Source organism: Opisthorchis viverrini, assembly GCF_000715545.1.
Source record: "Opisthorchis viverrini unplaced genomic scaffold opera_v5_187, whole genome shotgun sequence".
NCBI classification, from domain to species: Eukaryota; Metazoa; Platyhelminthes; class Trematoda; order Opisthorchiida; family Opisthorchiidae; genus Opisthorchis; species Opisthorchis viverrini.
In genome coordinates, this window is record NW_008751845.1 from 308,450 (window position 1) to 321,085 (window position 12,636).

Sequence of the window (12,636 nt, forward strand, 5' to 3'; positions counted from 1 at the left end):
GTTATAATCAGCGGGTAGTCCCGTCTAGCTAATCGCCGAGGGAGACTGTGTGAAAGCTACCGTGATAGACCTTGTCAGTTACCTATGAACGAATGCATGCTAGCTAGGCGAAAACATGCCTTGGCGATAAGAACAGAACTAAATGATGACTATTCCGACTGGATCCAACTCTTCTGGTAGGCTTTAGGGCGATTTGTTGTTATACTGAGTGAAACAAAGTGAATAAGTTCATCCCACCAGCAGTCGATTCTGCGGCGCAGCCCGGAATTTTAAATGTGGAGCTGTGTAATCGTGACAGCCAATCAGATCTTGCTACAAAGTGTCCAGCTTTACTTAACATTCTCTCACGGACCCATGTTATCTTTAGCAAATTTTAGCAACTGTTGAGTCGATGATCACACGGACCGCGCTTTCCCAATCATACCGGTGGCGATAACTGTCGGACAGTCACAACAGCTGTTCCATTGTGTGAACAACCTCGTAGACCAATCTTAGTCATTTGTGTCACTCAAGACCAAACTAGAAGCATGTTTATCGTGTTCAAACGACAAAGCCATTGCACGAAATTGTTCACAACTACCATTCGCTCACGGAGTTTCCATGAAAGGGATCCTGTTGTTTCTTCGGAGCTTGATGAATGGTGTAAAACACTCCATTACTTATGCTTGGTATTCTAGAAGTTATCTCCACACGATGGAGACAGACAGCGACAGGCAGCATCGCATCCGTGCTATTCATCGATGTGGTCTGGTACGGAAATAAACTGTGCATTGTGAACGAAAAGCTGACTCTATCATCACACTGTATCATCGTGGACACGAACAATTGACCGCATACAGTCTCACCGTCCACACTGTGGAATGACTCAGCGACCGTCAGATTTATTTTGGCTGATTCCTAATGCACGACGTGTGCGCGTAAGCCATAGAGAACTTAAGTAGTGTGCGTTGACGCATGCGCACACACTTGTTGCTGAGTTCCGAGCGGTACATAGGCGACCGCAATTAGCCTTCATTTTTATACATAAGTTGGACAACACTTTGGAGGGTATGGCGCGCGATCTATGGACCTATGCCTGTTTAGACGGCAGTGCACAGAACAGGTTTGTTCTAAGCAGCCAATACTTTCAGACGATTTGGTTTGACTGCAAGAGGGCCTTCACCTCCATTTGTGACAAAATCAAAGCTACCAGAAGCCAGCAGAAACTGGTGCCGTCTGAAGATGCTTTTCTGCCGATCCAGCGGCAGTGTCGTACAACGGCAGTCGTATAAACGGCCCACACACTGAGTCAAAAGCAGACTCCAAAACAGCGGACATGTAGTGGGTTCAAACTTCATCTATGGTGATCCGAGTCAGTTTAACTCGAGAGGAAAGATACAATAGCACTTACCGCGCTAATGCACCATTTTTCTGGTTTCTAGGTACAAGTACTTTGACGCTACTGAATTCATTATTTCGTTTTTTCCCTTTTGTCACCCACTACTCCTAAATGCCCTCACCTTACTTCAGAACAAGGAAATATTTTCGTTGTAGATGACACCGCCCTTACATATTTTATTGAATCCAAAATGACCAGCTCATGCGCAGGCATTTTGACACCAAATAACTGGGTATCGATTTTTCAGTAGCCAGTTACTCACTAGGAAATCTTAATACGTATTCTAGAACCCAACAGTCGATTCTGAATATTAAAAAAATAGACCGGCCTATGTTACAAAAGTCTAGTGTGATTCTACGAAATTACTTAACCAAAAATTACTCACTGTATAAAAACTTTCCACCAAGAAATTCTGAAGTAATTTGTCATGTGGAAAGTCGTTCCGTCTGTTTCCGTGACTGGTGAATTTTTGTTTTGTGATGAGCACTTCCAGGTAAGCCTTTAAATATGTTATATTCAGTTGATCAGGTGACATCTAAAAGGGGGTGTTGGTCTAAGATCCAACGGATTCATCTCACGCGATACAGCAGAACCTGAAGTCATTAGAAGGATGATAAATATAGCTAGCTTTAGAATAGGTTTTCAAAACGGTAATCCAAGTGCCTTGTTTTTTAAACACATTTGAAGGACCTCAACTAGGAACCAGGACATGTATATACAAACTAAAATGTAAAGACTGTACAAAGGTCTACAGAGGACAAACAAAGACAGAGAAGAACAAACAAAGCACGGAGAAACAGGTGAGCACCAGGTGCAAACTGACGACCCACCAATGGAGGGCAATACATTGGTGCTGTGCAAGGAATGGATTTGGAAGACAACAAACTTGTGAGGTGGTGACTAAGATTCATACTTCAGTTGAGACAGTAGAAAGCTCCGAACATATAGCGTTAGAACGGCCTTACCGATCCGGATAACAAGAATGCCTCGTGGAATATTTATCCATTCTTCCGCACCTAACTCAACACTCGTGGCATTTAGTTATGTACAAACAAAATGTCTACTTCTCACCCAAGAGAAACAATCAACTCAAACTTGCTGAACCTAATCAAGAAGACTTTCAACATCATCTCAGCCTACTTTGCCTTCTCACGCCTTACCCACCGCTCATAACACCTATTCGGTCATACTATGCAATGACCCAGTACTGATGTGATCTGCCAGTGGGACAAAAACCGCTGAGTGGCTCTCCGTCCGTCTCGAAACTCTACTTTGTAACTTACTCAGTTCAATAAGAAATCCCAGACCTTTTGGAAGGATGAGTTATTACTCAACTTCAGGCTTTCAGGAGCAATAAGAATTTGGTAATTAAAACTCACATACCAGGGTGAAATCACTTATGGGAGTTCGACTCACAAACTTGGAAATGATTCTGGGAGACCCTGACTAACAGAGCATGAACGTAGAGATGAGAGAGATCATGAGATCATGAATGCACATCACCACCAAGTTATGCAAGGGAACGAAACCACCGAAACGGTGAAAAGCGCAGAAGCACTGATCTTCTTCATTACTCCATAACATAATGGTACCGAGCATGAGATGTGAGAAGGTAGACCCCTTTCATACGAACAAGCTGTGAGACAACCAAGGCTCATAAGAGATGGACACTGACGAGTACAGACTCGTTTATTCACAGCAGAAGGGTGTGAGTAATGTACCAATTATTCGTTGTTGATACACAATGAGAAGCATCGCGTGAAAATATACGGAGTATTCCGGCTACGAATATCGCATTCTTCATCCCTTCTCAAATAGAACAGCCGAGAGAAGGGATGAACTAAAAGGGCGTTTTGCATTGAAATACTCTAGAAACACTCTCAGTGAGCTCAACGAGTTCGACTGGCAAATACTCAACTGAATTGAACCTACAGACGCATCTAAAGTCTCTGAAGTCCAATACTGGATACAGGTCAGTGTCTCTGCTAATCCTCCCTCGGATCGGTGAGTGGATGTGGATGGACTGATGTATGAATCCCGGGTGCAGCCTCCTGTCCGATAAACAGAGTAGTCGAAGTGCACTAGATTGGGAAAAATATTAGTAAAACTGCTCAAAAATTTGACCAAATGTTTATCAGTAGCTGATGAATGGGAAGACATCGAACGAGCATAAGAAGGGGAAATGGCCAACCAAAAAACTGAAACAGGTCTAAATGCATAGCCAGGTAGACAAGAGTATGGGGAAAACGAATAGGCAGATGGTTCGACAGTTTTCTGGTAACGGAATATCAATCCGTCAGTATTTAAATAAAACGAGCCGACATAAATCCTAGTGAAGCCCTCTAACGTTTATCTGGCCACTTGATTGCCTCTTTCGTAACTCGGGCTGGGTGTTACTGCATGGCTCTCTGATCACATGTTGGTCAACTTGAATGTCGCTCAACGGTGAGTGTGGAAGTAAGTTCGAAAAAAAATTTCCGGCTTATTCAGAACAGATATCTGACGTCCCGAAAAAATTCAACAAAGCAAATTTCCCAACTGCTGCAAATTTACTATCCACATCTCGTTTGCACGCAGCTCTTTCGAAACGTATGCGACTGGTCGGACTACACAGGAGTGAAGTCCAATGAAAGTGCATTGCAACACATTCAGTTGCTGAATATCATGAACGAGAGATTCAGATGAGTCTCTTGTGAAGACCAAATTGATTTGCGAATGAGTGTTGTCCTCGAAAACGGTCCAATTTGGGTTCAAGCAGATCAGAAGGTTGACGGAAACTCGGGGACTGCGCCTAACTGATGAGCCCCAAGAAGGCCGACGATGGTCCTGGGCTGTCGAAGAGTTTTCAGCAACCTTGTGAGTAGTTTCCTGTGTGAAAGTACACTATTTAGTTCTTGCTTGGTTATTCGGACAGTTCAAAAGTTGTCGATCCCGATGAATTCATCTGATTTTGTTCTAGCTACCTGCTGCTTGCTGCATTAGACTATTCTGTGCAAATAACTCAAATAGAAGTATACACAGTCAACCGAAGTGTAAATTAACCTCACTGCTTATCATCAACTCAGATAGGGTGCTCGAAATTCTGTTTGCTTACGGGTTCGAATTGTTTTAACGATTCGGAAGACTTGCACAAGAGGAAGGGAACAGCGGCTTGGTTTTTTGGCGTTTTAATTCCATGAACGACTGCGCTTTTGAGAAGCAGTCCACACGGAGAACTTTGAAGTCTTCTCACTACTTAGGAGACCAGAAACACTAACGAGTTTTTTCTTGGGCAAACCACATGTTTTTTAGAGGGGAACGTATCCAGAAGTATGTGTTTTACCTAAAAATTCTACCAGCAACAGGCAGTCATAATCAAACAGAAAAGTGAATGGAAGAAATCTGGAAACCTAACAGGATTGTACAACTCTCCCAAATTATCAGGAGTCGAGTGTGTCCTCAGAGTCATTAATGTCATCCGAATGAATCCACTGTTTTCTAGTTTATCTTGCTGAATGATAGTCAGACAGCAGCAGCTAAAAAAAGAGGTAGCTCGGAGATAACGATACTCATGTACAGAGACAATATATACTTCGAGAGGTGGTTGCTCAAAGGTGAAGTAATTTCCGATGCATAACCCATGGAACTTTTTCACATTAGTCCAGCTGTATACATTACCTTATGACAAATAATGTTAGTTTTTCCATAGTATTGCTTCAGTATCACCTCACGCTTTTTGGTTCAACCATTTTCTGGCAAAGATTCCCGTCCACTAGAATGAAAGCCACTTATCAAAAGCCGTTTGCATGCATCCACCGACCCGAAGCTATCTGGCATCAATTTTCCCTCCTGTGAGGTCCCATGCGGCTCTACTCAGCTCTAATCATTTCACATTTCACCACCACTCAACTTTACTCAACAATCCGTTTCAAACAAATAGAAAAACCTGACATTCAAACACTGCCCCTTCTTTTTCTGTGGGATAGATAGGGCTCTACCAACTTTCCGTTTGAATTATTGACAAACGTTTTCAAAGCAGGTCGTGCAATTCGCACGATAACAAAGGAAGCACGAGGGCTTGGGATGCTGCCAGGTTACTCAAGCCTGAACACGGAAAGTCGAGAGGTAGAGATCGAGTTTGAACCATGGACCTTCCGGTCAGTGGCACAGTCACTGTGGCGATTAGACATGTCTCGCATTTTTCTGTGGAAATAGTCTTTCAGCCGTTCGAAAACAAGTCCCACAGTTATCCACTACGTGCTAACTAGATCTTTCTTGTGGATAAGCCAAGAACATATCTCCAATTTCGTGGCTCCACAAACAATTACCACAAAACTGTGTCCACAAGCTACAGAGCCTACACGCTGGACACTCTGACCGTCCCCTGGGCCCCAACCAAAACAACCCTTGTACACTACGGTACTACTTTTCATCCTGCCAACCGGACGAACCACGCTACAGTACCGGTCAAATGTTGGTATCTTTGATTTCTCTACTAAGAAGTTGAACTATTCGGTCGATTAACCCCAGTCTCAGTGGTCAGTAAGAACGCAATCAGTCGGAATCAAAAATACTATTGAAAGAATTACTCCCTCACGGTCAAGCCGCTAGTGCAGGAAATATCAGGGGTCCAGAGTGTTCGCTGATCGGTAAACGCGACCATCACTGGATCTCCAAGGAGTTGTTCCGGAAATTTTTTCTGGACAGGACTACTGTATTAGAATGCGATCAATTCCCGATTGGTGAATCCCCGGTTGAGCCTGATTATGCCGAGAATTTTTTGCTAATCAGAGCAAAACTGCAAATAGTGACAGCTCTCCCTGCCTCAGCCACGGGCGAGGTAGAGCCCGCAGGGATATTCAGACGGGCAATCAGGTAGCACCATACAACCAGTGCCCCATCTGCTTATCACTTGGGCGTTCGTCTTGGTTAATATTTTCACTTCCCCAGTGTCACATTAGCAAACGTAATTAATTAATTAATTAATTAAGTAAGTAAGTAAGTAAGTAAGTAAGTGAGTGAGTAAGTAGGTAAGTAGGTAAAGTAATGAAACCAAGTAGGAAACCTTTTCCCGGATAATTTGTGGGGAACCACCAATTATTATGGTTCCTAGAGTGGTCAGAAATGACCAGCCATTATCTGTAAGCGACAAAATCGATAATTCGAGCAACGAGCACCGAAGAATGGATCCGAATTCAAAACGAAAGTGATCCCTACGGAAATGTGCTGTACTATATGACAAAATATCAATAAATCAATTGAGGTACAACAAACCTTGACAGTTAATGACCGACAGCTAGACCCACGACAAACACGGAGACGAGTAGCAAGCGTGAGAAACCAGTTCAAAAAGTGCCAGAAATATGAATTTAAACAAATGATAATAGGGCTCATTTGAGGAACCAAGAACATGTTCATAGTTTGTGCAACGCAATGTTTTACTGGATGGGATGGAGACGGGGTGATGCGATAATAATAAAATGTCAATGAATAGCAGACAGGATTGGGCGGGACATTTGAATTTATGCAGTTGAGTTCAGGGAGATTGGGTGGGAGAAATTTTCAAGCGTTTTGTGCGTTACATTATCTGCAAACAGACTATTCCCCGTAATCTAGTCTGAACTTTTACCCTGGAGGATTTACCGGCGACAGTTTTCGCACGGTATGTTACACCTGCTAAACGCGTTCATAGCAGCACTCATTGATCCGCCGTGTTTGTTTCACCCTAGCGTAATGCTTTTACAAAAGCTGTGTAGATTTTTCAGGCCAATTAATCTGACCTAAGCAACCCGATATCGGCAGTTCACACATAGCACAGATTCCAGCCAACAAATCTTATTCAATAAACACAAAGTCCAAACAGATATGGTATGCAGAAATATGCTAATACGTTTCAAGTACCGCAGTAGGATAGACACGCTTCGCTATGTTGTTACCAACGCAAAAGATTGCCGGTGTATGGTCACAGTCGAGATGGTGAGGAGTCTGTCTAACCTAGTAGGTGCTTTAAACTCCTTCATCGATTGGGATATACTACTCTAATCAGGCAGTAATTTGTATATCAGCTCACGAGGCCCTTACTCAAGGCCATGTGGATCTACACGAATGTTTTCGTCAAAAGCTTGAAGGTTTATTCGTGATCACTCTCTTTCATTAAGTAACTCATTGAGAAGTTACTCTGAGCACTCAAGTATCCGCGAAACCGTAACTGAATTACACTTAACTCCTGTTTTCAAACTGAAAGGACAGGATTGACTCTTTCTTATGGGATAAAAGCCATTGACCGATTCAGTTCCTGACCCAGCCCAAATTAGGTGGTAGATTTTATTTCCAATGTTGAGTATGGCGGGCGTCAATTCAAGTGAAACTCTCTGCTGGATTTGACATTTGGGAGCAAAAGCAACACAAATGCAGTCCGTCACCTGTCTGGTAGCTATACACAAGCCACCATGGCGGCTCTAGTCTTCTCCGTAGAATCGCTTGCCCCACTTGACCGCACTCAGAGTGTTTGTTCGGATCAGCACGTGCTCTAAGCTGGAAAATAAGTGACAAAGGCTCCCCAAATCCAGGCCGATTCATCTGCTAAACCTCGTTTTCGCCCCGGGAAACATCAGCACTCAACCTATAGGAGGCCTACATGGCTCACAACTACAGGATTTTGGGTCGGATATCCAATTGGCTTTGATCGTTTATCTCGTCATTAGATGCCAGCTTGTATCGATTGAACATGGTTAAACTAAATTCGGAAGACGAAATTCAAAAACTGGATTTTTTTCACGGTCGTCAGGTACATTACTCTAGGTGGAAAGAATATGCAGAAGTTTAACGGAAGCGTCGTGCTCCAGGAAACAGTGTAGAGGTTTCACTGTTCACCGAAGCACTTTCAAACGTGAAACGCACTAATTCCTCGCATCTGTGACTTGTGGGACGAGCTTAAGAGATTGAGTTAGAAAGGCAAGCTACCCTGCAAAGTGCATTGCTACTTAGCTCTTTTCAAGATGGTCTGTTAACGTGATTAGCCGTACTGTTTGAATGGACAGGACAAACATGCCTAGATTCGTCGCTCATTTTGTATCTTTCTACCCCATTTCTTATGTTATTTGGTGGGTGCATACCAGCGTCATTTGACCCTAGACGAACGGGATCAGTAAAGGGCTACTCTAAGCTATACTCACACCCTGGTTCTTGGCTGACAATGATGAGAATCGGGCTAACTAAGCCGGGTTGGGGTAAAAATAACAATGATAATTACAATGAAAGTAACATAATAACAATGAGTAATCAGTTATCAGCCTCAAGCGTAGCCTCCCATGACCAAGTAGCCACATATTTTATGAATTGGGTATATACAGAAGACCATTACTCCCGAACTACTCCTTAACACTCTGAAGTAAATCGATACTGGTCTTGTCTTCTGTAGTGTTCGAACGAACCTGCAAAACGTATACAATGGAGCTGAAAAGATATTGAACTGTTGCAGTCAGGTGGGAAACACGATTCATTGGTCGAGAAACTCGTCGAGAGGCTGCTTCTAGATACATCTTGTATTGGATCGGCTATTCCGCAAAAAAGTTCATCTAATTCGACTGCATCAAGAAAATGCACGATAAAGAACCTCATGGAATCGGTAAGTGTGTTGTTTTTTTATGCCTGGGTTCAACTTGTTGAACAAAAGCCTCTTCTCACTGGAAGAATTCAATGCAATTTTCGGTCGAGATCATTCGTTTCGTCCGGAAGTTCTCGGAATTCATGATACCGGGCGCCATTGATGATCGGCTACTCAGACTGTGCGCCGCCCATCACTGACACCCACATCACTGATCCCAACGATCGACGACATATCGCTGCCTAGACATCCTCTCATTGGTCATTCACACTCACACGATTGCACTACTGTTCGTCAGCAAGAAGTTCGACGCTTCTGGACACATGATTGATACGAGAAATGGACCATCCAAAAGAAGTCAAACATCCACCTTCACAAGCCATTCTACACCAACCCCAATAAAGATTGCATTGAGTTTTACGTGAACCGTTAGTCACAAGAACCTGACCGCTTCATCTGGTCTCGAATAATCGATCAAAACTGGTTCGACAATTGATGTTAAAAGCAGCTAGCTGAATCAATCGCAAATGGGCTCACAAATCTAACCTTACAGCCCAAATGTGATTAATTCAGTTAACATGGTTCCACGACTGATCAACCAAGATCTGACACTCATGTCATATGACGTGAATGCGCCTCAGCATAAAATTGTTCCAGACGACTTTTCTACACTCACACACATTCTATATCATTTCCATCTTGTTGTACTATAGCTGTAAAGTCCCATTGGGATCGTGTAGAAAATGGCTGCTCGCTAAAGCATGTGTTCTGGTTTCAGTGAGGTAGATATCTAACAGGCAGAACATGTCTGCCGAACGAACGGAAGTAGGGTCTTGGAGCAGTGAAGTACCAGCGGAAACCTGGCAGACAGAAGCCGTGACAGCTGAGCATCGTAGTGTTCAACATCGTAGTGAACATCTGTAGTGTACAATTTACCAAAATCGATCTGGTTGACCTGGATAAATCAAACAAGACGGCATGCAGGAGGAGCACAGGACAATGATCAGCGTCGAACTCTGGAGCTGAATCGTACAAAATGGGAAATTCTACTCACAGCTACTGTATTTGGTGATAGAAATAATTGAATTTGCCATTCCGTTCACCATGATCACCTTGGCTGATTGGCCATCAACTAACACAAACCCATCCGCCGGAACAACGCCCGGAATCAAGTATATTTACCGGACCAGCCTTAGCTCTCTGACAACATCAGAGAGATTGACATGTGGCAGTACTGAATTTGGTCAAAATGGATCGAAACCGGTCTGGTTGCAGTATACCACGTGGGTGTGATCTGGACATGGCTCTCAAAAATGCAGTTCATTTGTCCACTCGAAACCAACATGAATGGATTCAGCCAGTTGGTTTTCTCGAGGTATGCCTTTGAAAGACGTGTCTTGACACTTGACTAGGCGCTCCTACAGGACCTTCAGATTCACTTGATTTATCTTGCGACTAATTCGAATCACCCTTCTTAAAAGGTCACCTAAATTTCATTCCAATGAAGGAATCTGTCCACGGGCAGTGAGGAAACTGGGATCGACATGATCGGAAGCGACCAGTGGTCCGCTGAGATGGTGGTGGTGGTTTTCGGAAATTCATGCACAGTATGAAGTTTTCTAGGGTGATCACTGTCTGAATATGGGAACCTCATAGTAGAATTTGCACTTTGTAGACCACGGGCCGGTCAAGTTTAAAGAGTTGCCGTGTTTGCAAGTCACAGTGGCCTTTTCAGACGGTCCTAATGGATGCTGGAGTAATGTCAATGTCATAATCATCAATTGCTATGTGTTGTTGAGTGTAATGTTCTTGCTAGGCATAAGCATTAACGGTTTGTTTTCATAAAGGAAAATACTCACAAGGTTGCTGAAAACTCTTCGACAGCCCACGACCAGTTTCGCCCCTCTTGGGACTCATCAGGTGGGAGCAGTCCCAGAGTTTTCGTCAACCTTATGATCTACTTGAACCCAGATTGCACTGTTTTCGAGAAATACACTCATTTGCAAATCAATTTGGGTTTCACGAGAGACTCAGCTGAATCCCCTTTTTATGATGTAGTTTGAAAATCATTTCTAGTTACCCGCCAGTCAGAAGAAAAATCTCGGTTTTCGAATAACTTTAACTGAATGAACTTCCTGGTTTGTTGTGAACAGACACACACTATTTTACGACGGGTGCATAGGTTTCACGACCATTGTAGCCTTACTGACCCGCAGACTAAAGCAAGTCCAGTCACGACCGAACGTCATGCGGATGAACGCTGAGTTCGATCTGTCATTAATTCGGGCCACCAGTTCAGTCGAAACAGGTGCCGGTGAGTCACCGGACTGTAGTGTAATTTTAAGCCGTAAAAGCATCGATCTGTCGCCGTTGTTTTTACATACAAAACATATTATGGGTGGGGGTAATTAGCCATTTGGGTATGCTCCAGTTGCGTCTTGTATCTGGTTCGGCCCATCGGACGACCTTGAGCATACCTTCATCGTTGTATCCACCAGATGTGGACATGCTAATGGGAAGTTACTGTGGATCATCGCCACTAACAGTAATACACCGGTAATACATACTGTCACTCAAGTTCCATAGACGGAATATTTTAAAAAAACAAAGTCCATCTTTCCAGGTCCGGTCGCAAATTTCCATTTATCGAATCATCCACATGTTCACGATAAGTTCACACGAAGCACCTTCCATTGGCTCATTTGAAGAGGATCGAAAAGAAAAGTTCACGGGACCTAATGCTCTCCTAGCGGCTGACGTTCTCCATATGTTCCTCTATGGATTACTCGCGTGTTTTGCTTCGCCTATCAAGCGAGATCCTTTCCGTATCGACGGATGAATAGTACCTCTCCGTTGACAGGTTTGAACTTTTGTCAGGTGGCGTCTGATCTCGATAATCTTATCAACCGGCTGCTTTCACTGTCAATGCAAGTGAAGTTAGGGGATGCATTCACTCCACTTATCATCTTATCAGATTGAAAAAGCTTCGCTGAACACAGGCACATCTAAAGATCAGATCAAATAATCCCGTGAACTTCTGCACGCCGTTATCGGGGGAGAGGGGGAGGTGGATGAGATAACAATGTTTGGGAGCCGTTTTCTCGAGAATATAGGTGCGATTAGTTGCCAAGTCTACAGATCTGCTCCAACAAAGAAATTCTGTACGATCTTTACTGACTGTTTTCTGTCTCTGGGGCTTTTATCTCATCTGACCTATAACCGTAGGGCCACTGCAGAGATGTTACCTGCATCAATCACCCATTCAGCTGGCCTGATTCTTTATCACATATGAGTTATTCATGACAGAGCAAAATAAGTGAGAAGGCCTTCTTATCTACGCTGTGTATGCAGAGACATCAGTATGATCACGAACGCCATAAAAACTCTATATGAACCCCCGCGTCTCATCACCACACACCTATTGCACTCAGTCGCCTTCCAAAGTCCTAAAATCAGTTGACCACTGATGCGTCCACCTCCGAATGTCAACAAAATATAACGGATTTTTTTCTGTGACCAATGTTTAGCATAGTGCCGTTCATTTTTATGACATCTGTGCATGCCATTCCAATGAAGCTGATACAAATCAAGGTAAATCAAGGTAAATCAAGGTTATATTGGTCTAAAAAGCATTTTGCTTTACAATGACCAAAGGATATTGGTGTGTGTGTGT

The 12,636-nt window shown here is 43.4% G+C and overlaps 1 protein-coding gene across 1 annotated transcript in view; it reads right to left on the reverse strand.

The window, feature by feature from the left end:
- Positions 1-12,636, reverse strand: part of T265_07831 (hypothetical protein) — a gene marked incomplete at both ends in the record, with an annotated part of 49,184 nt that overhangs the window by 20,602 nt on the left and 15,946 nt on the right. The window lies entirely within an intron of this gene.